Source organism: Callithrix jacchus, chromosome 1 (genome assembly GCF_049354715.1).
Source record: "Callithrix jacchus isolate 240 chromosome 1, calJac240_pri, whole genome shotgun sequence".
Taxonomy (NCBI): Eukaryota; Metazoa; Chordata; class Mammalia; order Primates; family Cebidae; genus Callithrix; species Callithrix jacchus.
Genome location: NC_133502.1, coordinates 143,478,339 through 143,505,197, shown reverse-complemented (window position 1 = coordinate 143,505,197; position 26,859 = coordinate 143,478,339). Strand labels below are relative to the sequence as shown.

The 26,859-nt window shown below is 44.4% G+C and overlaps 3 pseudogenes; all 3 read right to left on the bottom strand.

Moving 5' to 3' along the window:
* Nucleotides 1–6,448: 6,448 nt before the first annotated feature.
* LOC100386234 (small ribosomal subunit protein uS13-like) lies at nt 6,449–7,810 on the bottom strand (annotated as a pseudogene).
* LOC103793931 (protein BEX3 pseudogene) lies at nt 6,614–7,395 on the bottom strand (annotated as a pseudogene).
* Nucleotides 7,811–25,765: 17,955 nt separating the features above from the next.
* On the bottom strand, nt 25,766–26,230 carry LOC100385877 (small ribosomal subunit protein uS13 pseudogene; annotated as a pseudogene).
* Nucleotides 26,231–26,859: the final 629 nt, after the last annotated feature.

The following is a 26,859-nucleotide window of genomic DNA, read 5'->3' as shown; positions in this document are numbered from 1 at the left end:
TCCAAAAGGGAAAAAAAAAACAGCATGGGAAAGACTTGCCCCATGATTCTATTACCTCCCACTAGGTCCCTCCCACAACACATGGGAATTCAAGGTGAGATTTGGGTGGGGACACAGGCAAACCATATTATTCTAACCCTGGCCCCTCCCAAATCTCCTGTCCTCACATTTCAAAACCAATCATGCCTTCCCAACAGTCCCCCAAAGTCTTAACTCATTTCAGCATTAATTCAAAAGTCCATGGTCCAAAGTCTCATCCAAAACAAGGCAAGTCCCTTCCACCTATGAGCCTGAAAATCAAAACCAGGTTAGTTACTTCCTAGATACAATGTGGGTACAGGTATTGGGTAAATACAGCCATTCCAAATGGAAGAAATTGGCCAAAACAAAGGAGCTACAGACCCCATGCAAGTCTGAAATCCAGTGAGGCAGTCAAATCTTAAAGCTCCAAAATGATCTCCTTTGACTCCATGTCTTACATCCAGGTCATGCTGATGCAAGAGGTGGGTTCCCATGCCCTCAGGCAGCTATGCTCCTGTGGCTTTGCAGGGTACAGCCTGCTTCCTGGCCACTTTCACCAACTGGCATTGAGTATCTGTGGCTTATCCAGGCGCACAGTGCAAGCTGTTGATGGATCTACCATTCTGGGGTCTAGAGGATGGTGGCCCACTTCACACAGCTCTACTAGGCAATGCTCCAATAGCGATTCTATGTGGGGGCTCTGACCCCACATTTCCCTTCAACACTGCCCTAGCAGAGGTTCTCCATGAGAGCCCTGCCCCTGCAGCAAATTTCTGCCTGGATATTCACGCATTTCCATACATCTTCTGAAATGGAGAAAGTTCCCAAACCTCAATTCTTGACTTCTGTGTACCTGTAGGCTTGACACCACATGGAAGCTGCCAAGGCTTTGGGCTTCCACCCTCTAAAGCCATGGCCCAAGCTCTATGTTGGCCCCTTGCAGCCACAGCTGGAGCAGCTGGAATGCAGGGCACCAAGTTCCTAGGCTGCACACAGCATGGGGTCCCTAGGCTCAGCACATGGAACCACTTTTCCCTCCTAGGCCTCCAGGCCTGTGATGGGAGGGGCTACCCCGAAGACCACTGACATGCCCTGGAGACATTTTCCCCATTGTCATGGGGAATTGACATTCCAATCCTTGTTACTTATGCAAATTTCTGCAGCTGGCATGAATTTCTCCTCAGAAAATGGGATTTTCTTTACTACCGCATTATCAAGCTGCAAATTTTCTGAATTTATTATGCTCTGCTTCCATTATAAAACTGAATTCTTTTGGGCTGCTCATGGTGGCTCATACCTGTAATCTCAGCCCTTTGGGAGGCTGAGGTTGATGGGCTACCTGAGATTTGGAGTTTGAGACCAAAAAAAATAAAAAGGAGTTTGAGACCAGCCTAACCAACATCGTAAAACTCTGAATCTACTAAAAATACAAAAATTAGCTGGGTGTGGTGGCATACCCCTGCAGCCCCAGCTACTTGGGTAGCTGAGACAGGAGAATTGCTTGAACTCAGGAGGCAGACATTGCAGTGAGCTGAGATCACATCACTGCACTCCAGTCTAGGCAACAGAGTGAGACTATCTCAAAAAACAAAAAAACCTGAATGCTCTAACAGCACCCAAATCAACTCTTGACTGCTTTGCTGCTTAGAAATTTCTTCTGCCAAATACCCTAAATCATTTCTCTCAAGTTCAAAGTTCCACACATCTCTAGGACTGGGGCAAATGCAGCCAGTCTCTTTGCTAAAACATAGCAAGAGTAACCTTTGCTCCAGTTCCCAACAAGTTCCGTATCTCCATCTGATACCACGTCAGTTGGGACATTATTGTTTATATTACTATCAGCATTTTTGTCAAAGCCATTCAACAAATCTCTAGGGAGTTCCAGACTTTCCCAAATTTTTCTGTTTTCTTCTCAGTCCTCCAAACTGTTTCAACCTCTGCCTGTTACCCAGTTCCAAAGTCACTTCCACATTTGGGCATCTTTTCAGAAACACCAAACTCTACTGGAACCAATGTACTGTATTAGCCCATTTTCACACTGCTGAGAAAGACATACCTGAGACTGGACAACTTACGAAAGAAAGAAGTTAATTGGAGTCAGTTCCATGTGACGGGGAAGCCTCAGGTTCGTGGTGGAAGGCAAGGAAGAGCAAGTCACATCTTACATGGATGGCAGCAGGCAAAGAAAGAGAGCTTGTACAGGGGAATTCCTCTTTTAAAAACCATCAGATCTTGTGACACTTATTCACTATCACAAGGACAGCTCAGGAAAGACTTGCCCCCAGAGGCCAGGCTTGGCGGCTCCCTCCTATAATCCCAGCACTTTGGGAGGTCAAGAGATCAAGACCATCCTGGCCAACATAGTGAAACCCTGTCTCTACTAAAAATACAAAAATTAGCTGGGTGTGATGGTGTGTGCCTGTAATCCCAGCTACTCAGGAGGCTGAGGCAGGAGAATCGCTTGAACCCAGGAGACGGAGATTGCAGTGAGCCAATATCGCGCCACTGCACTTCAGCCTGGCAACAAAGCAAGACTTCCTCTCAAAAAAAAAAAAAAAAAGCCTTGCCCCCATGATTCAATTATCACCCATGGGGTCCTTCCCACAACATGTGGGAATTCAAGATGAGATTTGCCAGGGCACACAGCCAAACTATATAATTACCAAGGTGAATACAACTGTCAAAACTCACAGGACAGTATACTTGAGATTTATGCATTTTATTTTATATGAATTATACTTCAATTTACAGGCTGGGCACAGTGGCTCACACTTGTAATCCCATTACTCTTAGAGGCTGAGGTGAGAGGATCACTTGAGGTCAGGAGTTCAAGACCAGCCTGGCCAATATGGTAAAACCCCATCTCTACCGAAAATACAAAAATTAGCCAGGCATGATGACACAAGCCTGTAGTCCCAGCTATTCCGGAGGCTGAGGCAGGAGAATCGCTTGAACCCAGGAAGTGGAGGTTGGAGTGGAGGTGAGATTGCACCATCGTACTCCAGCCTGGGTGACAGACTGAGACTCATCTCAAAAAAACAACAACCAAACAAATAAACAAACAAAAAAAATCCTTGAATTTAAAAATTATCAGAGAAAAAGGCTGTGGGCCCTACAACTCATCATTGATCATCATGGATCCTTCACTCCAGAAGGTCTCTGTACTCTGGCTGAGATGAGAATGGGCACAAGCACTGAGAGAACTCTGACCACAGCTGGTGCTCCAGAGCTTCTTCCCCACGAGGGCAAACACCTAGAGATGGCACAGGAAAGAAGAGTTCGGGGAATATCATGTAGTGCAGTTAGCAAGCAGTGCAATTTTGCTGGACCTTGGGGGATGTAAAGGGAAGCACTGGGAAACAGAAATGGCAAGGAGACCCTCAAATGCCAGGCTGAAGAGCCTAATCTGTATCAGAGGCAATGAAGTCTGCTAGAGGTTTTGAGCAGAGAATGCTTCTGAAATAAATGCTTTCTTGAGGGTTTTATTGCTTCACCTTTGATTCTTTCTTGATGCCTTTTGGAATTCTAAGGAATTCACAAAGCCAGTTAGTAGAAGCCCCTCCTCCAGAATTCTGTCAAACTCATAACCTTTAGTCCTCTGATGATCAGCTGAGATCATGCCACTGCACTCCAGCATGGGAAATGGAGAAAAAAACCTCCATTTCCCATGGCCTGGTGTGGTGGCTCACACTCATAATCCCACCAGCAGCACTTTAGGAGGCTGAGGTGGGAGGATTGCTTGAGGTCAGGAGTTCAAGACCAGCTTGAGCAACATAGCAAGACCCTGACTAAAACAAAAACAAACTAAAAAACTCTGTCCCGCTTGCTTCTGTGAAACTGGGCTCCCTTGCTTATACTTGCACCTCTCTGATCATGTTATTTATTCATTTGAAAGGCCCTTTTTCCTCTCCTTGTCCCACACCTATGAACTGGACAGTGGTCAAATTCTCATTCCTTCTGCTCTCTTCTTTTTGTCATTTTTCTTGAACTGACTGCTCAGTTTAGGTATTTTCATTCTTAGTTCTACAATAAAGAAATTTAAGGTTGTTAATCTTCTTGTAAGTGGAGCTTTGGCACATTCCCATAAGCTCTGTTATGTAGTGCTCTCCTTTTAGTAAATATCTGAATAGATTTTGCTTTCCTTGAATTTATTTTGTGATATGAATAATGCATAGTCAGTTTTCTTTTTGTTTGCACTTGCCTGTTGTCTTTTCCTAAAGGTTATGTTTAATGTTTCTGCTCATTCATATGTTGCATACACTTGACTTAAATACATACACTTGACTTCCATCTACAATGCACACCAACCCTCTTGATTTGCCATTAGTTTAAATGCCAGTGGTTGCACACCCTGGGATTTCTGAACTTGTGGCCCACTACTAAAAGCACTTTAAATGTCCTTGATAGTCTTCCTGTAAGAGATACTCCCTTACAGGGGATGTGTCTCCTGTAAGGGCAGGAACTATGGCAACTAAATCAGGCAGGGTTCTTTGGTTGCAAGCAACAGAAAGCAACCATGGTTAACTTAAGAAAAAATGGGCCCGGTACAGTGGCTCATGCCCATAATCCTGGCACTTTGGGAGGCTGAGGCGGGCAGATCACCTGAGGTCTGGAGTTCAAGACCAGCCTGATCAACATGGAGAATCTCCGTCTCTAGTAAAAATATGAAAAATTAGCCAGGCATGGTGGTGCATGCTTGTAATCCCAGCTACTCAGGAGGCTGAGGTAGGAGAATTGCTTGAAGCTGGGAGGCAGAGGTTGTGGTGAGCCAAGATCACTCCATTGCACTCCAGCCTGGGCAACAACAGTGAAACTCCATCTCAAAAAAAAAAAAAAAGAAAAGAAAAGAAAAAGGAAATAGAAAAAATGATATGAGCTAGCTCACAGATGAAAGGGAGTGGCTGAAAAACGAAATCCCCTATTACTTACAGGGGAACATGCAAATTTATTAAACATAGTATGAAATGTCTTTCATTCCTTTCCCTTAGCCAGACACTGTTCCAAGCACTAGGAAACCAGTGAAGAACATGATAAAAACAAGCCCTGTTTAGGAGACGTATAGAGCTAGCATTGATCTGGACCCATGCCTATGGCCCACCAGCCTCTCTTCCTACCACATTTCAATGCTTACCCTAAATACAACAGCCACATACTTCCCTGGTGCACCAGGCTCTTTAATGTTTCCATAACTTTGATCATGAAATTTTCTCTGTACTCATTATTCTTTCCTGCAAAGTCCTCTCTCACATTTTGCTCGGTGACCTTCTACTTAGTCTTCAAAAATCAACCGAAATGTCACCACTATTAGGAGATCAACAGTCTCCCCCACCAACTTTTTCTTTTCAGTTCAAAGCTATTTTAGTTGTAGTCAACTGATTAAGAGTAAAGATTGGACCACAGGTGATTGGACCATTAGCTGATTAAGATTAAAATGTCATTTTTATAATGAATAAAGTCTAGGCTGGAGAACCTGGCTTATGTTTGAGGCCAAAAGACCTTATTACTTTTTGGTGCTATGCTGAGCACGGTGGCTCACACCTGTAATCCTAGCATTTTGAGAGGCTGATGTGGAAGGATCTCTGGAGTTCAGGAGTTAAGACCAACGCGGGCAACACAGGGAAATCTTGTCTCTTCAAAAATGAAAAAAAAATTACCTAAGCTTGGTGGCATATGCCTGAGTAGTTGGAAAACTACTCAGGAGACTGAAGTGGGAGGATCACTTGAGCCTAGGAGTTAAGACCAGCCTGGGCAATATAGGGAGACCACACACCTACAAATAATTTTTTTTTTAGTCCAGATTCTGTTTCCCAGGCTGGAGTGCAGTGCTGCGATCTTGGCTCACTGCAACCTCTGCCTTCCGGGTTCAAGTGATTCTCCTGCCTCAGCCTCCTGAGTAGTTGGGATTACAAGTGCCCACCATCAGGCCTGGCTAATTTTTGTATTTTTAGTAGAGATGAGTTTCACTGTGTTGGCCAGTGGTCTTAAACTCCTGACCTCAGGTGATCTACCCGCCTCGGCCTCCCAAAGTGCTGGGATTACAGGAGTGAGCCACTGCACTTAGCCCTACAAATAATGTTTTAAAATTAGCTGAGAATGGTGGTGTGCATCTGTGGTCCAAGCTACTCGGGAGGCTGAGCCTGGGAGGTTGAGGCTCCAATAAGCCATGATGACACCACTGCACTCCAGCTTAGGCAAAGGGAATCAGACTCTCACTAAAAAAGAAAAAGATTTGGACACACAGAATTAAGAGGACTTAAAAACATTTTAATTTTATTATAGCTAATAAATTATTATTTTAAAAACATTATTTCAAATTATTTTATCTTATTTTATGTATTAGCTATAGAAAAATATTTTTGTTGCCAGTGATATTATAGTGAATATAATGTGAGTGAATGTATTTTATTTTTCTACCAATATATATATATTTTTTGTATATAAACTATTTATTAACGGACAAGGCCTACAGACTTATTTCTTCTTGGATACACCCACGGTGCGGCCACGGTGGCCAGTGGTCTTGGTGTGCTGGCCTCGGACACGAAGGCCCCAGAAGTGGTGTAGCCCTCTATGGGCCCGAATCTTCTTCTTTTTTTTTTTTTTTTTTTTTGCTTTTTAAATTGCTTTATTAACTTTAAATTTTTCCATGCACATGGGTGAAACTCTTCTGCTGACAGAAACTTAGACTGAGTGCAAAGGCAATCTCCAATTAGAAGCTGGCAACACAAGACCCACTTGACACATGGAAATAACATAGGGTTCACAGCAAACGGATCAGTAAAGGCATATTAGGAAAATGCAAGGAAAAGGAAAACAGCGAGAATCACAGTATTAATCTCATGATAAATGGCAGGAATCAAGGCATAAGGCAAAATTCATCATGATGGTCGTGGTGATTAGAGAGCTCTCCCATAAGGATAGGCAGACAATTCCTCAACTGCAGCTCCCTAAGTTTTCTCCTGATTTCTCTCATCTCCTCCATGAATATTTCCATATCATCTCCATCTCCAGCCATCCCATCATTGACCTGCCTATTGGGTATGGCCCATCGAAAATTAGGAGCAAGTCGTCAAGCCTGTGCCCGTCGATTCCTGCAGGCTGGTGGCCTTCACCTCCTCCCAAAGGGCGGTCTTCCTCTCCATTCTGCATGGGCTGCTCCATCTCTTCGTTTTCCTGGTGAATATTTGCCATGATGAGATTTTTTTTTCTGGTTGTTTTTCTGGGCCTATCCTTGCGGTCTCCTCCTCCTCCGGATTCTCGCCCCGAGGTGCGCCGCCGGGACACTTAGCCTCGCAGACCTGCTCGGCTTTTCCCCCGGCCAGATGCCAGCCCGCCGAGCGCAGGGCAGCGGGGAGCTAGTAGCCAGACGCGAGTGAAGACTGCACCGAAGGCTGCGTAGCCCTCCCGAATCTTCTTCAGTCGCTCCAGGTTTTCACGGAGCTTGTTGTCCAGACCATTGGCTAGGAACTGGTTATATTTTCCGTCCTTTACATCCTTCTGTCTGTTCAAGAACCAGTCTGGATCTTATATTGGCATGGATTCTGCATAATGGTGATCACACGTTCCACCTCATCCTCAGTGAGTTCTCCTGCCCTCTTGATGAAGGCAATGTCTGCTTTCCTCAACACCACATGAGCGTGTCTTCGGTCCACGCCCTTAATGGTAGTGATGGCAAAGGCTATTTTCCGCCGCGCATCGATGTTGGTGTTGAGTACTCGCAAAATATCCTGGAACTTTTCAGGGATCACTAGAGACATGGCTGCAGCACAAGCGGCGGCATGTAAGCCTCCTGTGGAAGGTATTCTACCAATATTTTAAAATAATTTGTCATATAGAAATTTATAGATCTATTCTTTTTTTTTTTTTTTTTTTTTTTTTTTTCTTGAGACAGTCTTGCTCTGCTGCCCAGGTTAGAGTGCAGTGGTACGATTTCAGATCACTGCAACTTCCGCCTCCTGGGTTCAAGCAATTCTCATATCTCAGCCTCCCAAGTAGCTGGGACTATGGCACTGCCACTATGCCTGGCTAACTTTTGTATTTTTATTGGTCATCACACCTGCCCAGGTCTATTCTTATTTCGGCTTTTGTGGATGCTTTGCTTGAAGACTTTCATAGCTAAAAAAGATGTTTCACAGTAACATGTATATCCATGACTAGAGTAAAACTTGATATCCTCTTTTGATTATACATACCTACTATGCACAGCATTTTGTTGAAATTCAGCAAGTAAATTTTCATTTCCTTCATATTAATCATTTTTCTTACAAACTATTTGGAATATGTGGCATTCCAATAATTTTATGATATGGGTTAGGGCTGGGTGTGGTGGCTTATGCCTGTAATCCCAGCACTTTGGGAGGACGAGGCAGGCAGATCACTTGAGGCAATCCGGTGGCTGTAATCCCAGCTACTTGGGAGGCTGAGGTGGGAGAATCGCTTGAACCAGGGAGGTGGAGGTTATATCAAGCTGATTGCACCACTGTGCTCCAGCCTGGGTGCCTGAGTGAGACTCCATCTTAAAAAAAAAAAAAAAATTAGCCAGACGTGGTGGCATGTGCCTGTAATGCTAGCTAATAGGGAGGCTGAGGCAGGAGAATCGCTTGAACCGGGGAGGCAGGTGTTGCAGTGAACCAAGATCAGGCCATTGCACTCCAGCCTGGGTGACAGAGCAAGACTCCATCTAAAAAAAAATTTTTTTTTTAATTTAAAAAAGAAAAGATGGCTGGCTGCAGAGCTCTTGCCTGTAACCCCAACACTTTGGGAGTCCGAGGCTGATAGATCATTTAAGGTCAGGAGACCAGCCTGGCCAACATGGCAAAACCATCTCTACTAAAAATACAAAAAAATTAGCCAGGCATGGTGGTATATACCTGTAGTCCTAGCTACTCAGGAGGCTACAGCATGAGAATCACTTGAACTTAGAAGGTAGGGGTTGCAGTGAGCAAAGATCCTGCCACTGCACTTCGACCTGTGCAACAGAACAAGACCCTGTCTCAAAAACAAAAAAGAAGAAGAAGAAGGAGGAGGAGGAGGAGGAGGAAGAGGAGGAGGAGGAGGAGGAGGAGGAGGAGGAGGAGGAGGAGGAGAGATAAAAGATAAGATTAATGTCATTTAGTGAGAAAAACTTAAGCCACTTGGCCCTTGAGAGAAAAAAAAAGGATACCTGAAATAAGACAGGGTGGACTATATAGTTTTTTTGTTTGTATGGTTTTTTTGTTTGTTTGTTTTTGTTTTTTGAGACAGAGTCTTGCTCTGTTGCCCAGGCTGGAGTGCAGTGGCATGATCTCGGCTCATTGTAACCTCCATTTCCCGGGTTCAAGTGATTCTCCTGCCTCAGTCTCCCGAGTAGCTGGATTACAGGTGTACACCACCATGCCCAACTAATTTTTTTGTATTTTTAGTGGAGACAGGGTTTCACCATATTGGTCAGACTGGTCTTGAATTCCTGACCTCAAGTGATCCACCTGCCTTGGCCTCACAAAGTGCTGGGATTACCGGCATGAGCCACCATGCTGGATTGAGTTGCATAGTTTTTGTGGAATGTGATTTCTCTGTTACCCCGTTTGCACACATTTAAGTCTATCATTCTCTAACTCAACTGCTGTATTTTCCTAAAGGAAATTGGGTACTAGATGTGGATGACAAAGTGAAATTATAAGGAAAAGTGATCATATGAAAAGAAAGGCCGAAGGCAGGCGAGGTGGCTCACACCTGTAATCCCAACACTTTGGGAAGCTAAGGTGGGTGGATCACTGAGTTCAGGAGTTTGAGACCAGCCTGAAACCCTGTCTCTACTAAAAATACAAAAATTAGCCAGGTGTGGTGGTGATTGCCTGTAGTCCCAGCTACATGGGAAGCTGAGGCAGGAGAATCACTTGAACCTGGGAAGCGGAGGTTGCAGTGAGCTGAGATAGCGCTGCTGCACTCCAGCCTGGGCAACACAGCAAGATTCCATCTCAGGAAAAAAAAAAAAAGATAGGCTGAACTCGAGCTAAGTAATGCAATCAAATCTGCTCTGAACTTCCCTACATGTTCCCACCTATAGCCATCTCTGGGACCAGTTCCTAATATGGGACCAAAAGAGAAATGTATTTGTTGCAGTCCTTCCACCTACATGGTGCACTCTCACTGGAGTTTTGCATTGTAAGGCTAGAGAGAGAGAGAGAGAGAAGCTAGAAATGGAGGAAGGGAATGGGAACAGGGGAAAGAGCGAGAGGCTTAGATTCTCAGGCTCAAATAATGTCAAAGCAAAGAGGGATATTATACAGCAGTTTAGTTCAGGTTTTTTGTTTGTTTGTTTTTTGTTTTTGTTGTTTTTTAGAGACAACTATATTGATCAGGTTTCACTATATTGATCAGGCTGCTCTTGAACTCCTGACTTCAGGTAATCCACCAACTTCGGCCTCCCAAAGTGCTGGGATTATAGGCATGAGCCACAGCACCTGACCCCAGTTTTAAAAAATCTTTTATTGGCTAGGTGCGGTGGCTCACGCCTATAATCCCAGCACTTTGGGAGGCCGAGGCAGGTGGATCACGAGATCAAGAGATCGAGACCATCCTGGTCAACAAGGTGAAACCCCATCTCTACTAAAAATACAAAAATTAGCTGGGCATGGTGGTGTGCGCCTGTAGTCCCAGCTACTCGGGAAGCTGAGGCAGGAGAATTGCTTGAACTCAGAAGGCGGAGGTTGTGGTGAGCCGAGATCATGCCATTGCACTCTAGTCTGGGTAACAACAGCGAAACTCCTACTCAAAAAAAAAAAAAAAGAAAAAAAAGAAAAGAAAAAATCTTTTATTTCTGTCTGTGTGCGGTGGCTCACGCCCGTATCCCAGCACTTTGGGAGGCCAAGGTGGGTGGATCACCTGAGGTCAGGAGTTCGAGACCAACCTGGCCAACATGGTGAAACCCCTTCTCTACTAAAAATACAAAAAAATTAACTGGTCATGGTGGAAGGTGCCTGTAACCCCAGCTACTTGGGAGACTGAGGCAGGAGAATCGCTTGAACCTGGGAGGTGGAGGTTGCAGTGAGCTGAGATCGTGCCATTTCACTCTAGCCTGGGCAAGAAGAGAGAAACTCCACCTCAAAAAAAAAATTATTTTTTTACATTACAAAATTAACATACACTTGTGGAAATGGACTGCTAAAAATAGAAAGTAGACATTCTTCCCTCTCCTGTCTTCATTTACAGATAGAAAAAAAAAATCTCCCAGAAGGAAGTGACTATGCAATGTCATCTAGTTAATTCCTGGAGGTAGACAATGCAATTGAACAGGGTTGTTTCCTACAGAAAGAGAAGAAGTTGCGATGTTAAGAAGTTTTATTTAATTATCCATATTTGTATCTAGGAAGAGACCAAAAGAAAAATAAAAACACTAGGGCTGTCATCTTAAAATAAATTAAATGTTGGTCAACATGGTGAAACCCCGTCACTACTAAAAATACAAAAAATTAGCTGGGCATGGTGGCGCGTGCCTGTAATCCCAGCTACTCAGGAGGCTGAGGCAGGAGAATTGCCTGAACCCAGGAGGCGGAGGTTGTGGTGAGCCAAGATTGCGCCATTGCACTCCAGCCTGGGTAACAAGGGCGAAACTCTGTCTCAAAAAAAAAAAAAAAAGAAAAGAAATTAAATGTTTATTATGGTACTGTGCTAAGAGCTTTATGTGCTTCTGGTGGGGGGCGGGGGGGCGTATGGGACAGGGTCTTGCTCAGTTGACCAGGCTGGGGGCCGGATCACTTGAGGTCAGGAGTTCCAGACCAGCCTGGCCAATGTAATGAAACCTCGTCTCTAGTAAAAATACAAAAATTAGCCAGGCATGGTGCCATGTGCCTAATTCCAGCTACTCAGGAGGCTGAGGCAAGAGAATTGTTTGAACCCAGGAGGTGGAGGTTGCAGTGAGCTGAGATTGTGCCACTGCACTCCAGCCTGGGAGAGACCCCATCTCAAAAAAAAAAAAAAAACAAAAATTTCTGGCGAGTTATGGTGGCTCATGCCCATAATTCCATCCCTTTGGGAGGCCGAGGGGTGGATCACTTGAGACGGAGAGTTCAAGACCAGCCTGGACAACATGAGGAAACTTAAAATACAAAAAATCAGCTGGGCATGGTGACATGGGCCTGTGGTCCCAGCTACTTGGGAGGCTGAGGTGGGAGGATCACTTGAGCCTCAAAGGTCGAGGTTGCAGTGAGCCAAGATTGTGCCATTGCACTCCAGCCTAGGTGATAGAGGGAGACCCTATCTCTACAAAAAGTTTTGTTTTGTTTTTTTGAGTTTGGGGTCTCTCAATGTTGCCCAGGCTGGTCTTGAATGTTTGGGCTCAAGCAATCCTACCACTTTTGTCCCCAAAGTGCTGAGATTATAAGGCCTGTTTTAATATTTAAGCCTTACCAAACCCCTGGGAGGGAGGTATAGTTATTGGCATATTTGAGCTAATTGATTTACTCAAATTCGCACTGCTAGAAAAAGTTGAATAATTAGAACTCAGGTCTTTCTGACTCTTAATCTCACAGGGTAGTTGTGTGTAAATTTAAAACAAGTGACCCTACTTCTGGGCACGTGAAGCCCTGCACCAGAGTTTATGAACATAATAAACATGGGCAGTACATTCCACTCCAAGCCCATGCCTGTTCTTTTTTTTTTTTTTTTTTGTTGAGGCGGAGTTTCACTCTTGTTACCTAGGCTGCTGGAGTGCAATGGCATGATCTTGGCTGACCGCAACCTCCGCCTCCTGGGCTCAGGCAATTCTCCTGCCTCAGCCTCCTGAGTAGCTGGGATTACAGGCACACGCCACCATGCCCAGCTAATTTTTTGTATTTTTAGTAGAGACAGGGTTTCACCATGTTAACCAGGATGGTCTCGATCTCTTGACCTCGTGATCCACCCACCTCGGCCTCCCAAAGTGCTGGGATTACAGGCTGGAGCCACCGCGCCCAATCCTTTTTTTTTAAGACAAAGTCTTGTTCTGTTGCCCAGGCTGGAGTGTAGTGGTGCAATCAATCCACCCATCTCAGCCTCCCAAGTAGTTGGGACTTCAGGCACATGCCATCACACCTGGCTAATTTTTGTATTTTTCTGTAGAGACAGGGTTTGCCACCATGTTGGCCAGGCTGATTTTCTTAGTCCTACCTATGCCATTAAGGACCACAGAGCACATTTTTAAAATACACTTCCTAGCTGGGAGTGGTGGCTCACGCCTGCAATCTCAGCAGATCACCTGAGGTCAGGAGTTGTAGACAAGCCTAACCAACATGGAGAAACCCCACCTCTACTAGAAATAAAAATGTAACTAGACATGGTGGCACATGCCTGTAATCCCAGCTACTCAGGAGGCTGAGGCAGGAGAATTGCTTGAACCTGGGAGGTGGAGGTTGTGGTGAGCCAAAACCGCTCCATTGCACTCCAGCCTGGGCAACCAGTGAAACTCTGTCTCAAAAAACAAACAAAAAAAAAAAAACAAAAAACTTCCCAAGACAGTTCTTCAACTATTGGAAAACAGTAAGTATATCTCCCCAAATATACAAGAAGCTAAATATTGTCTTGACCTCCATTCATCCCTCAAAGATCTTTGCTTCAAGTTCCTAGAAACAGGCTAATTCATTCAAAAGACATTTATCAAGCATATCATAGGAACCAGGTCCTGAGAGAAGGACTGGGAATACATAAGATAAATAAGACAGTCCCAGCACTTAAGAGGTTTATTATCTAATGGGAATGACAAACAGAGATGCTCCTAAGCCATGACACCTGCCCTAGTAGAAGGTGTGTAAATATAGCAGGGGTCTAAGGAGGAGACAGTCAGCTCCACCCAGGAGGCTCAGGAGGGCTTCATAGCGGAGGTGGGACTTCTGTCCTGCTAGGTCCATGCATGGATCCCTTTATCTTCCTTTTCATTCAAGGACTGTACCTCCTTCTGTCTTCTTTTCTTGGCATTTCTCTAACACATCCTGTTGGAGTGTTATGTTTCAGGAAAAATTTTAAAAATATATTCATCTGCCACCTTAGAAATGTTTTCATAAGAAGAAAATCTAGCAGCTTGTGACAAGAATGACTATTTCAGCACTTAAAGTCTGAAATAATTTTACCAGCTCCCGCTCTTCTTATAGTCCTTCCAACCTGGCTTCCACTCTTTTGTCATTTTTTTTCTTTTTCTTCCTCTTTCTTTCAGTCTTTTTCTCACTCCCTTTTGAGGCATTTTGACATTTTCATAGTTGCTCCTCACAAGGTAGCTTTTTCACAAACTCTGAGTGGTTAAGTAACTTGGCAGAGGGCACAAGCTGGGATGTGGCAGAAGCAGGATTTGAACCCAATTCTGATAACATATTCACTCACATTCAATTATAGGAGAAGAGGTCGCAGGGTTTCTACTTCACCCTTTGTTAATCCAAGAAGGCGTACTTGAAAATACAATTATTTCTATCACGTCAAAACTCAGCCCAAACTCTCCCATCTAGTTGCCTTCTATTCTTCCTGAATAAAATACCTACTCTTAACTGTGCCTAACTCGTTTCTGCTAAATGTGCACATATCCAACTATTCAGTCATCACCTTTACATTAAAAAGTTGCCTTCTCATAATGTTCTGAGCAGGTACATTTGTCAAAGTCCTGTATGTTTTCTTATTTTTTAATTTTAATGTTTTTTTTTTTTTTTAGAGACAGGGTCTCGTTTATTGCCCAGGCTGGACTGCAGTGGCTATTCACAGGTGTAATCATAACACATCATAGCCTTTAACTCCTGGACTCAACTGATGCTCCCGCCTCAGCCTCTTGAGTAACTGGGACTGCAGGCATATGCCACTGTGCCCAGCTTCAAAGTCCTTTATCTTATTTTGGAGAGAGGCAGAGTGATATAGTAAACATGATGTTTTCTTTCTTTCTTTTTTTGAGACACAGTCTCGCAGTGTCTCCCAGGCTGCAGGGCAGAGGTGCGATCTTGGCTCACTGCAATCTCTCTGCCTCCTGGATTCAAGCAATTCTCCTGCCTCAGCCTCCTGAGTAGCTGGGACTACAGGCATGTGCTACCACGCCCAGCTAATTTTTCTTTTCTTTTTTTTTTTTGAGACGGAGTTTCGCTGTTGTTACCCAGACTGGAGTGCAACGGCACCATCTCGGCTCACCACAACCTCCGCCTTCTGGGTTCAAGCAATTCTCCTGCCTCAGCCTCCTGAGTAGCTGGGACTACAGACGCACACCACCATGCCCAGCTAATTTTTGTATTTTTAGTAGAGACGGGGTTTCACCTTGTTGACCAGGATGGTCTCGATCTCTTGACCTCGTGATCCACCTGCTTCGGCCTCCCAAAGTGCTGGGATTATACGCGTGAGCCACCATGCCCGGCCGCTATTTTTTTTTTTTTTTGAATTTTTAATAGAGAAGGGGTTTTACTATGTTAGCCAGGATGGTCTCGATCTCCTGAATTCGTGATCCACCCGCCTCAGCCTCCCAAAGTGCTCGGATTACAGGCATGAGCCACTGCACCCGGCCTACGTGATGTTTTCTAAATTTCAGAATTTGCATACCACTTTTTTTTTTTTTCCGAGACGGAGTTTCGCTGTTGTTACCCAGGCTGGAGTGCAATGGCGCCATCTCGGCTTACTGCAACCTCCGCCTCCTGGGTTCAGGCAATTCTCCTGCCTCAGCCTCCTGAGTAGCTACAGGCGCGTACCACCATGCCCAGCTAATTTTTGTATTTTTTTTTTTTTTAGCAGAGACGGGGTTTCACCTGTCGACCAGGATGGTCTCGATCTCTTGACCTCGTGATCCACCCACCTCGGGCTCCCAAAGTGCTGGGATTATAGGCGTGAGCCACTGCGCCTGGCCTTGCATACCACTTTCATAATTTTTTTACTCCATTATTATACTGGCTACGCCCTCCCCTCTTTTTCTCAGACAAGTTCTTATTCTGTCACTCAGGCTGGAGTGCAGTGGCATGATCACAGCTCACTGCAAACTCGACCATCCAGGTTCAGGTGATCCTCCCACCTCAGGCTCCTGAGTAGCTGGGACAACAGTCATGTGTTACCCCGCCTGGAAAATTTTTTGGCAAGATAGGGTTTTGCCATGTTGCCCTGGCTGGCCTCAAACTCCTGGGCTCAAGCAATCCACCTGCCTTGGCCTCCCAAAGTGCTAGGATTACAGGTGTGAGCTACTGCAGGTGTTCCCTACTTTTAAAAATATTTTTATTTTAATTCATTCGCTTTTTTTTAAAGATAGAATCTTGCTCTGTCACCCAGGCTGGAGTGCAGTTGCACAATCTCAGCTTACTGCAACCTCTGCCTCCTGGGTTTGAGCAAGCACATCTCGCTAACTTTTGTATTTTTAGTACAGATGGGTTTTCACCATGTTAGCCAGGCTGGTCTTGAACTCCTGATCTCAAGTGATCTGTCTGCCTCATCCTCCCAAAGTTGTGGGATTACAGGTGTGAGCCACCATGCCCAGCCCATTCACTTTTTTAACTTAAAATATAAAGAAAACTTTTGACCACTATATAATATCCTTATCTATAAAATCAGAGCTTGATGTATGTGCTTCTTATGTATTTCGTACATATTGCACTTATACTCATTAAATTTATGCAAATTAAAAATAGAAATGCACAGCTATTTGTATATGTAAAAGTGTGTTGTACACTACTTAAAATAATCTCAGGATTATTGCATTGCCACTGATTTGCTATGTGACCACAGGCAGACCCTTCCAACTCTGGTTTCCAGCTTCTAGATCTGGAAAATGAGGTCGTTGGTTTAGAAGATCTCTAAGTCCCCTTCCAGTTGTTATAATTCTTCTGAGTAGCTCCAGTCATTTTTAATATCGCTTTGAGGTTTTCCCTAGCTTTTAATCCCAGAGGGAAGCCCTGTTGCTATTGCAGTTCGGTCAGATACAGTAAGTATTTACAGACAGAGGAGAATTTTCTTTATGCCTGTGCTCAGAGAGAAAAGATCAGGCAAGTCTTCCAAGATGGGATTCATGGTGCGCCAGAGGGCAGCTTGGGCAAAACTGTGGGCTTGACGTTATTGCAGAAGGTCAGATGTTGTCACTGTGGTTATAGATATTGCCATTTCTTACCTTTTTTTCTTCTTGACTATGAAGTAAATGCTTTGAAGACAGGAGCTAAAATCCTCACAGTGTATTCATGCAATAGTATCTTAGTATGTGTTTGTTTTGTTTTTTGAGATGGAGTCTCAGCCTGGGTGACAGAGTGAGACTCCATCTCAAAAAACAAAACAAACAAAAAAGCCAAGTTCAAAATCAATGTTTGAAAATGGGGGCCGGGCGCGGTGGCTCACGCCTATAATCCCAGCACTTTGGGAGGCTGAGGTGGGTGGATCATGAGGTCAAGAGATCGAGACCATCCTGGTCAACATGATGAAACCCCGTCTCTACTAAAAATACAAAAATTATTTGGGCATGGTGGTGTGCGTCTGTAGTCCCAGCTACTCAGGAGGCTGAGGCAGGAGAATTGCTTGAACCCAGGAGGCGGAGGTTGCAGTGAGCCGAGATCTTGCCATTGCACTCCAGTCTGGGTAACAAGAGCGAAACTCCGTCTCAAAAAAAAAAAAAAGAAAGAAAGAAAATGGAAACAGAAGAAAAAGAAGAGGGAGAAGAGAGAAAAGGGAGGAAAAGGAGAGATGAGAAGGAGTGGAGCTGAAGGGCTTACCCTTTTATTCCTTAGAATAAATTAATTATTTTGGTTTATTACAGGAGTAATATCTAGACATAAAAAGATTATGTCACTATTTCTGCTCTCTTATTTTTCAAGAATACATTATTTCATATGGTAGAAACTGTATGTACAATCTTTTCCTAGCCTTTTCACAACAGTTAAGACCATTTTGAGGGCGGATGTGGTGGCTCATGTCAGTAATCCCAGCACTTTGGGAGGCCGAGGAAGGTGGATCATTTGAGGTCAGGAGGTGGAGATCAGCCTGGCCAACATGGTGAAACCCTGTTTCTAATAAAAATACAAATATTAGCTAGGGGTGGTGGTGGGCACCTGTAGTCCCAGCTATTCAGGAGGCTGGGGCAGGAGAATCTCTTGAACCCGGGAACCAGAGGTTGTAGTGAGCTGAGATCTCACCACTGCATTATAGCCTGGGCAACAGAGTGAGACTTTGAAAAAAAAAAATACTACTTTGAGAGTTCTCTCAAGTATCTTTGATCTATTAATAAATATACCCTATTTAAATGATTCAAATGCAATATTAAGTATTATACATTTCCATTAATCATTTTTTATTGAAAGAATACTTTTGAACCCCTACTGTGTCAGGAACCATGAGAGGTATTGTTGAGAATATATAATGATGAATAAGATATGGTTCATAAGTTCAAAGTCGGCCGGGTGTGGTGGCTCACGCCTATAAATCAGCAATTTGGGAGGATGAGGTAGGTTTTGAGGTCAGGAGTTTGAGACCAGCCTGACTAACATGGTGAAACTTCTCTCTACCAAAAATACAAAAATTAGCTTGATGTAGTTGCGTGTGCTTGCAATCCCAGCTACTGGGGAGGCTGAGGCAGGAGAATCGCTTGAACCCTGTAGGCAGAGGTTGCAGCAACCGGAGATCGCACCACTGCACTCCATCCTGGGTGATAGAGTGAGACTCCATCTCAAAAAACAAAACAGACAAACAAGAAAACCAAGTTTAAAGTCTTCATCGGCTATTTTGGGAGACAGACAGGTAAATTAGAATAGACCCTTGACATTTGTGAATTACTATTCATTGTTTCAGCTACTCACAAACAGCCTCCAAGATCCAAGACATGCATTTAATTGTAATGATAATAATTATACTAATATTGTGGGCTGTTGAGAGGATTAACTGAGATTATGCATTTTCAAACACCTAGTATGAATTTCAATCAAGAGCAACCTAAGAATTTCATGCAGGAGGGAATCACTTGGCTAGCCAAGCCAAACATGGGGTGAGCAACTGGGAAGGGTTGCAGGGAGGAGGGAAGAATATCCCGTTTTCCAAATCTGGAGGAGGGAAAATATTTCCTGCAACCAATAAAAATAGGGTAGATTATTTTAAAAACCTGAAAAAAATCGAAAAGGAAGAACATGAGCATGCTGGTGTAATTCCAGTGAAGATCAGTCATCCTGCCATCTCTACATGGGTTAATTATTCTTCCCTGTCTGCGCAAATAAAGTTGTTCATATTGATACTTGCACAGCTTTGAATCACTTAGAACACAAATTTATGACTTTAGCTGTCTATCTTTGTTAACTCCAATGACATTATTTGAAAATGTCAGAAGAAAATTTTTCTTTTTTTTTTTTTTTTTTTTGAGATAGGGTTTTACTCTGTCACCCAGGCTGGAGTGCAGTGGAGTGATCTAGGCTCACTCCAACCTTCACCTCCTGGATTCAAGCAATTCTGGTGCCTCCAAGAATTCCAAGAATTTCCATATCGAATTTCCTTGTTCCCCTCTGCACTCATCTTGAGCAAATCTGCCTTTTTCTCACATGGGAAACCTTCAGATACAGGGAGACACTTCTCCTATCCTGTCGCTTTCCCTTAGATCTTGCTTCTCCAGGACAGTGGCCTCCATCCTTTCAGCCAGTTGTCATGAAGCACGACTCCTGGATTTTCTCTTTCAATTTGGTCTTATGGCAGAAGTTTCATCCCAGCTTGAAGCTATGAATAAATTAATCCACTTTAGCAAAGGCAGGACCTAATTTCAGGTGCTGTCTGGGCTCCAAACTTACTGAAATAAGGCCTTGTACATTACTTTATTTAATTCTTCTGCAATTAAAAGTCTTACAAAATAGATGGGGGAAGAAAGAGACACATGAAAAGCAAAATAGCATCCCCAAAACTGTCACTTGACACCCACAAAGTGTTACCTCCCCTGGGTTTTATACTCAGAGCTCTTGGCATAGTGGAGTTTTACTTTTGGGTTGCAGCCTCCGGCTGCTTCCTGCTTCCCTTGGGAGTTGAACATCCAGGTCCCATTCCCATTTCTCCTGTTTCTTGGGTCCCTCTGATAGAACTACTATTCAGTACTTTTCCACGGGGCTCATACTTTCTACCTTGCAGGGTCAGTGGGAGCTTATACAGAAGATTCAGCCTCCAGTTTAGGCCTCAGATCTCTAGTTAAGCGCCCCCCACCCACCTTTGGGCTCAGCCTATCTTTCTGCTCCTAGATTCCCTGCCTTCACATTATTCATGAATATATACACCCACCCATGTAACCACCACACAGATCACGATACAGAATATTTATAGCTCCCCAGAAGCCTCCCTTCTGCCTCCAGTCAATACCAACCCTCAATAATAGCCACTATTCTGGTTAGTTTTGACTGCGTCTGAACTTCTGATAAGTGGAGTTATCCAGTTTGTACTCTTTTGTGTCTGGCTCCTTTCTTTTTTTTTTTTTTTTTTTTTGAGACGGAGTTTCGCTCTTGTTACCCAGGCTGGAGTGCAATGGCGCGATCTTGGCTCACCACAACCTCCGCCTCCTGTGTTCAAGCAATTCTCCTGCCTCTCAGCCTCTGAAGTAGCTGGGACTACAGGCACATGCCACCATGCCCAGCCAATTTTTTTTGTATTTTGGTAGAGACGGGGTTTCACCATGTTGACCAGGATGGTCTCGATGTCTTGACCTCGTGATCCACCCGTCTTGGCTTCCCAAAGTGCTGGGATTACAAGCGTGAGCCATCGCGCCCGGTCTTCAGCAGGGTTTTAGTAGTTATCTAGTGATTAGTCTTCTTTGGCTCCTCCAGGTGATAGCTCAGGTGCAAGGAGACAGGATTTTATCCACGGGTGTGGTGACAACCTTAGTTTAGAAATGCCCCATCCAGAGGCCGGGCGCGGTGGCTCAAGACTGTAATCCCAGCACTTCGGGAGGCTGAGGCAGGAGAATTGCCTGAACCCAGGAGGCGGAGGTTGCGGTGAGCCAAGATTGTGCCATTTTACTCCAGCCTGGGTAACAAGAGCGAAACTCCGTCTCAAAAAAAAAAAAGAAAAAGAAAAAGAAATGCCCCATCCAGCCAGGTGCGATGGCTCACGCCTGTAATCCCAGCACTTTGGGAGGCCGAGGTGGGCAATCACCTGAGGTCAGGAGTTCAAGAACAACCTGGCCAACATAGCAAAACCATGTCTCTACTAAAAATACAAAACAATTAGCCAGGTGTGGTGGCACATGCCTGTACTCCCAGCTACCCGGAGGCTGAAGCACCTGAATTGCTTGAACCCGGGAGGCAGAGGTTTGCAGTGAGCTGAGATCACACCACTGCACTTCAGCCTGGGCAACAGAGCAAGACTCCGTCTGGATTAAAAAAAAAAGGAGAAATGCCGTGTCCCAAATAGGCATTATATCTAGTGTCTCATGAGCATAGTTATCAGGTTCTCCACAGGCAATGAACCAGTTACAAGTGTCACTGCAATCAGAGTGGCCCAAAGCTATGTTCTCATCAGGTACTTACGTATCCTGGCCCAGAAGAAGTTTACCCGTCAGGAATTATTTTTACGATGAGCAATGCTGTCTAATACCACAGCTGACATTGCCCCTTTTATAGACTTCCAGGGGCAGATAGATGGAAAGTTAACCCAAATTTGAAGTCTTAAGAGAAGAAGAAGGGAAAGACCCTTAATTATACTTTTCTTTTCTTTTTAAAAATGGGGTTTCACCATCATGGCCAGGCTGGTCTTGAACTCCTGACCTCAGGTGATCCACCCACCTCGGCCTCCCAAAGTGCTAGGATTACAGGCATGAGCCACTTTGCCTGACCTCTTTTTTTTTTTTTTTTTTGCCAGAGTCTCTCTCTATCACCCAGGCAGTGGTTTGATCTGCAACCTCCGCGTCCCTGGTTCAAGCAATTTTCCTGCCTCAGCCTCCCAAGTAGCTGGGATTACAGGCATTTGCCACCACACTCAGCTAATTTTTTTTTTATTTTTAGTAGAGACAGGGTTTCACCATGTTGGCCAGGCTGGTCTTGAACTTCTGACCTTAGGTGATCTGCCCGGCTCAGCCTCCCAAAGTGCTGGCATTATAAGTGTGAGCCACTGTGCCCCGCAAATACACTTTTTTTAGCTGACACATTGACCTGAATAGAGCATTAACCAACAAGATTATTTCTGAAAATGTCCCTGTTCCTTGAGCCAAAAAACAGTATTTGGCACATGAAGATGCTGAATTAATGTCTGTCAATGAGTGAATTAATGACAAATAACAACATTAGCAGGTTACATTCAACCAAAACCAAACCAAATCAGTCAAAACGATTTGATTACTCTGTTATCTTCGGCAAGTCTTAATTTCTCAAAATCGCTGCTACTTCTTTTATAAAATGGGAGTAATAATGGTCCTTATGAGGATTAAATGAAGTAATGTATATAAAAGACACTACAAAGAGCTGCACTTAAACCTTATTCTTATTGATGGAGAAGGGAGGCCTAGAGAGAGGGTGGGACTTGCAGTGGCAGGACATAGGGTGGCACAAACTGTGGAGACCTACTGACTCTCTCAGTCCAGAGCATTTTCCACAATGTCATGTGGCCTCATCATCCAAACCATCTTGCCCAGTTAATGTTTAGAAATCTCAAACAAATTAGGATTTTTGTCCAGGAGAGAGAACATGTACGAAGGTCCACTTTGCACTGTGGACCTGGTGTTAAGGGTGTTCTTGATGTTAAGGGTGAAATCAAGATTTTTCTCAAGGGCATAAGAAAAAGTGAAAATTATGTTCCCAGCTTGCTGCTGATTAGCAGACATAGGGCAAACAGAACCTCTAAGGAGGCTGGGTGCGATGGCTCAAGCCTGTAATACCAGCACTTTGGGAGGCCAAGGCAGGCAGATCACCTGGGGTCGGGAGTTCAAGACCAGCCCGACCAATATGGAGAAACTCCATCTCTACTAAAAATACAAGATTATCTGGGTGTGGTGGTGCATGCCTGTAATCCCAGCTATTTGGGAGGCTGAGCCAGGAGAATTACTAGAACCCAGGAGCGAGAGGTTTCAGTGAGCCAAGATCGTGCCACTGCACTCCAGCCTGAGAAACAAGAGTGAAACTCCATCTTGAAAAAAAAAATAGAACCTCTAAGCATTAATTCTTCAAGGCTCTGTTTCCTTTTTCCTTCCCAACAGCCTCTGCAGAGAGCAGGATATGAAAAGCAATATGATCAGAATGTAATGAAGGAACAAATCTCACTGGGAGTCAAATACCATTGTTAAAAAAAAAAAGGCACCATGGGCAGAAGCCCAAAAATCAGAGGCTTCCCCCAGTGTTCTTTGAATCCATTTTTTAAGCTGTTAAAAACACCCTTAAAATAAACCTGCCATCTTGTGAGGACAGGAAGAAGGTTACCCGTCTTCCCGCCACCATCTGCAGACTGGCTCAGCTTTAGGCTTCTTTGAGCCACACTCCCCCACCCCCAGCCTGTTCTTTATAACATGTCAGGGTGGGGTTGATTGTAGTCTCTTTCCCTAACTAAGCAAAATGCAGTAAGAATTAGAATTTGAGGTGAATCAAGGAGAGACTATGGAGATAGTAGTTTACTTTACAACGCCATTTTATTCTTGCAGTTTGACATCTTCTAATGATTTCTGACACTGTGCTTGGCCCACTTGTGCTTATCAGTATGATTTCGGATCAGATCTGTTTAAACCTCTATCTAGGATGAAAGCTTAGTCTGTTGCTGGGGTAATGACTCAGACTATGGTTGGGACCAGGGTTCACCCTGTAGCTGTGATTAGGGCTCACTTCCTGGGGCTAAGAGCATAGTCTATAATTAGGATAGAGACCAGTCTGTGTTTAGCATTAGGGCTTAGTCTGGGCTGGAATCAGGTCTCTGCCTATGCAGAGATCAGATTTGTTTGTGGTGAGCTCTAGGATTCAATCAGCTCATAACAGTATAAGGCTCCATTCCAGGAAAGAAAGGACAGGAAGTGTTGGTCAGGAGTCCAAAGTCCATCAAGGGTTTATCAGACCAGAAGACTGAGCAGATGGGAAACCAAGAAACCAAGAGAGGTTTAAAATAGTGACCCCCACCAAAAAGGCAAAAGTTAAAATGACTGACAATAGCAAGAGTCTGTGAGGATGTGGAACAACTGGAATTTTTTTGTGTGTGTGGAGACAAAGTCTCGCTCTGTTGGCCAGGCTGGAGTGCAGTGGCACGATCATAGCTCACTGCAGCCTCAAACGCCTTGGTTCAAGTGATCCTCCTGCCTCAGACTTCCGAAGTGCCAGAACTACAAGCTGAGCCACTGTACCCTGCCCAACAACTGAAACTTTTTTCACATTGCTAGTGGGAGTATAAGTTGTACAACTACATTGGACAACTGCTTGGCAGTATATATAGAGTTAAATATACATATATATGCCCTATGACTCAGCACTTTCAATCCTGGAATGAACGAACAACTGCTGCATACAACAACATGGATAAATCTCACAAAATAGTGTCAAGCAAAAGAAACCAGACACAAATAGACACCGTATGATTCCATTGATACGAAATTTAAAAACAGGCAAAATTAATTTATGATAGTAGGAATCAGAAGAGTAGTTACATTTAGGAGGTGGTGTGGACAGGAGGAGCCTTCTGGAGAGATGGTATGATCTGTATCTTGATCTGAATGATGGTTACACAGGTGAACATATACAAAAATTCACTGAGCTGAATATTTAATGTTTGTTGAGGAGTTAATTCCACAGTCATGACTTTCCTGCTATGGCGATTGTGATGTTACTATCATGGCTTGTTGAGACAGGGGGTGGTGCTGGAGGTCCTGGGCTTGCAAGGGTGCAGTCCTTGAAACAACCATACTGGGCAATGATGTAGTATTAAAAGTCATGGACGGCTGGGCGTGGTGGCTCACGCCTGTAATCCCAGCACTTTGGGACACCAAGGCGGGCCGATCACATGAGGTCAGGAGTTTGAGACCAGCCTGGCCTACATGGCGACATCTGTCTGTACTTTAAAAATACAAAAATTAGCCAGGCATGGTGGTGCACATCTATAGTCCCAGCTACTTAAGTGGCTGAGGTGCAAGAATTGCTTGAACCTGGGAGGCAAAGTTGCAGTGAGTTGAGATCGCGCCACTGCACTCCAGCCTGGGTGATAGAGACTTTGTCCCCACCCCACCTCCCAAAAAAGCCCTGGACTTGGAGTCCTGACTTTGATTGTCAGCACTCTGCTTAGCATCTACTGCAGTTGGAAGCAATAGTATGTTGTGATCAGTCATGAGGTAAGTTACACATTATTCATTGATAATTTTAAATAACGCTGGGCACGGTGGCTCACGCCTGTAATCCCAGTACTTTGGGAAGCCAAGGTGGGTGGATTGCTTGAGGTCAGGAGTTTGAGACCAGCATGGCCAACATGGTGAAACCCCATCTCTATTAAAAAAATAAATAAGGCTGGGTGCGGTGGCTCAAGCCTGTAATCCCAGCACTTTGGGAGGCCAAGGCGGGTGGATCACGAGGTCAAGAGATCGAGACCATCCTGGTCAACATGGTGAAACCCCGTCTCTACTAAAAATACAAATATTAGCTGGGCATGGTGGTGCGTGCCTGTAGTTCCAGCTACTCGGGAGGCTGAGGCAGGAGAACTGCTTGAACCCAGGAGGCGGAGGTTGCGGTGAGCCGAGATCGCGCCATTGCACTCCAGCCTGGGTACCAAGATCGAAAACTCCGTCTCAAAAAAAAAAAATAATAATAATAATAAATAAATAAATAAAAATTTTGTAATGGCATTTTTTGGGGGTATATAAGCTATTTATTAACAGACAAGGCCTACAGACTTATTTCTTCTTGGACACACCCACGGTGTGGCCATGGCGGCCAGTAGTCTTGGTTTGCTGGCCTCAGACACGAAGGCCCCAGAAGTGGTGTAGCCCTCTATGGGCCCGAATCTTCTTCAGTTGCTCCAGGTCTTCACAGAGCTTGTTGTCCAGACCATTGGCTAGGACCTGGTTATATTTTCCGTCCTTTATATCCCTGTCTGTTCAAGAACCAGTCTGGGATCTTGTACTGGCGTGGATTCTGCATAATGGTGATCACACGTTCCACCTCATCCTCAGTGAGTTCTCCTGCCCTCTTGGTGAAGGCAATGTCTGCTTTCCTCAACACCACATGAGCGTGTCTTCGGTCCACGCCCTTAATGGTAGTGATGGCAAAGGCTATTTTCCGCCGGCCATCAATGTTGGTGTTGAGTACTCGCAAAATATCCTGGAACTTTTCAGGGATCACTAGAGACATGGTGGCAGCACAAGAGGCGGTGTGTAGGCCTACTGTGGAAGCATCACTGTAGCTTTTTAAAATTTTATTTTAATTTGGCTGGGTGCGGTGGCTCACGCCTATAATCCCAGCACTTTGGGAGGCCGAGGCGGGTGGATCACGAGGTCAAGAGATCTGGTCAACAAGGTGAAACACCGTCTCTACTAAAAATACAAAAATTAGCTGGGCATGGTGGCGAGCGCCTGTAGTCCCAGCTACTCGGGAGGCTGAGGCAGGAGAATTGCTTGAATCCAGGAGGTCGAAGTTGCGGTGAGCCGAGATCATGCTATTGCACTCCAGCCTGTGTAACAAGAGCGAAACTCCATCTCAAAACAAAAACCAAAAAAACCCACAAAATTTTATTTTATTTGAATTCATAATACATGCATTTCGTTAAAAACAAATTAAATCTTATATATAGCATAAAGGTCATTTTCTTCCCATCCCTGACTCCAAAAACAAGTCCCCAAGTCTCTCTTCAGAGGCAACCACTGTCATCAGCTTCTTGAAGATACTTCCAGAAACAGTCTATGCATATTCATGAATGATTTCCTTGAAGAAAATCAGAGATTAAAGACACGCCTATAATAACGTTGCTTGCACACCAAATGCTTTATTT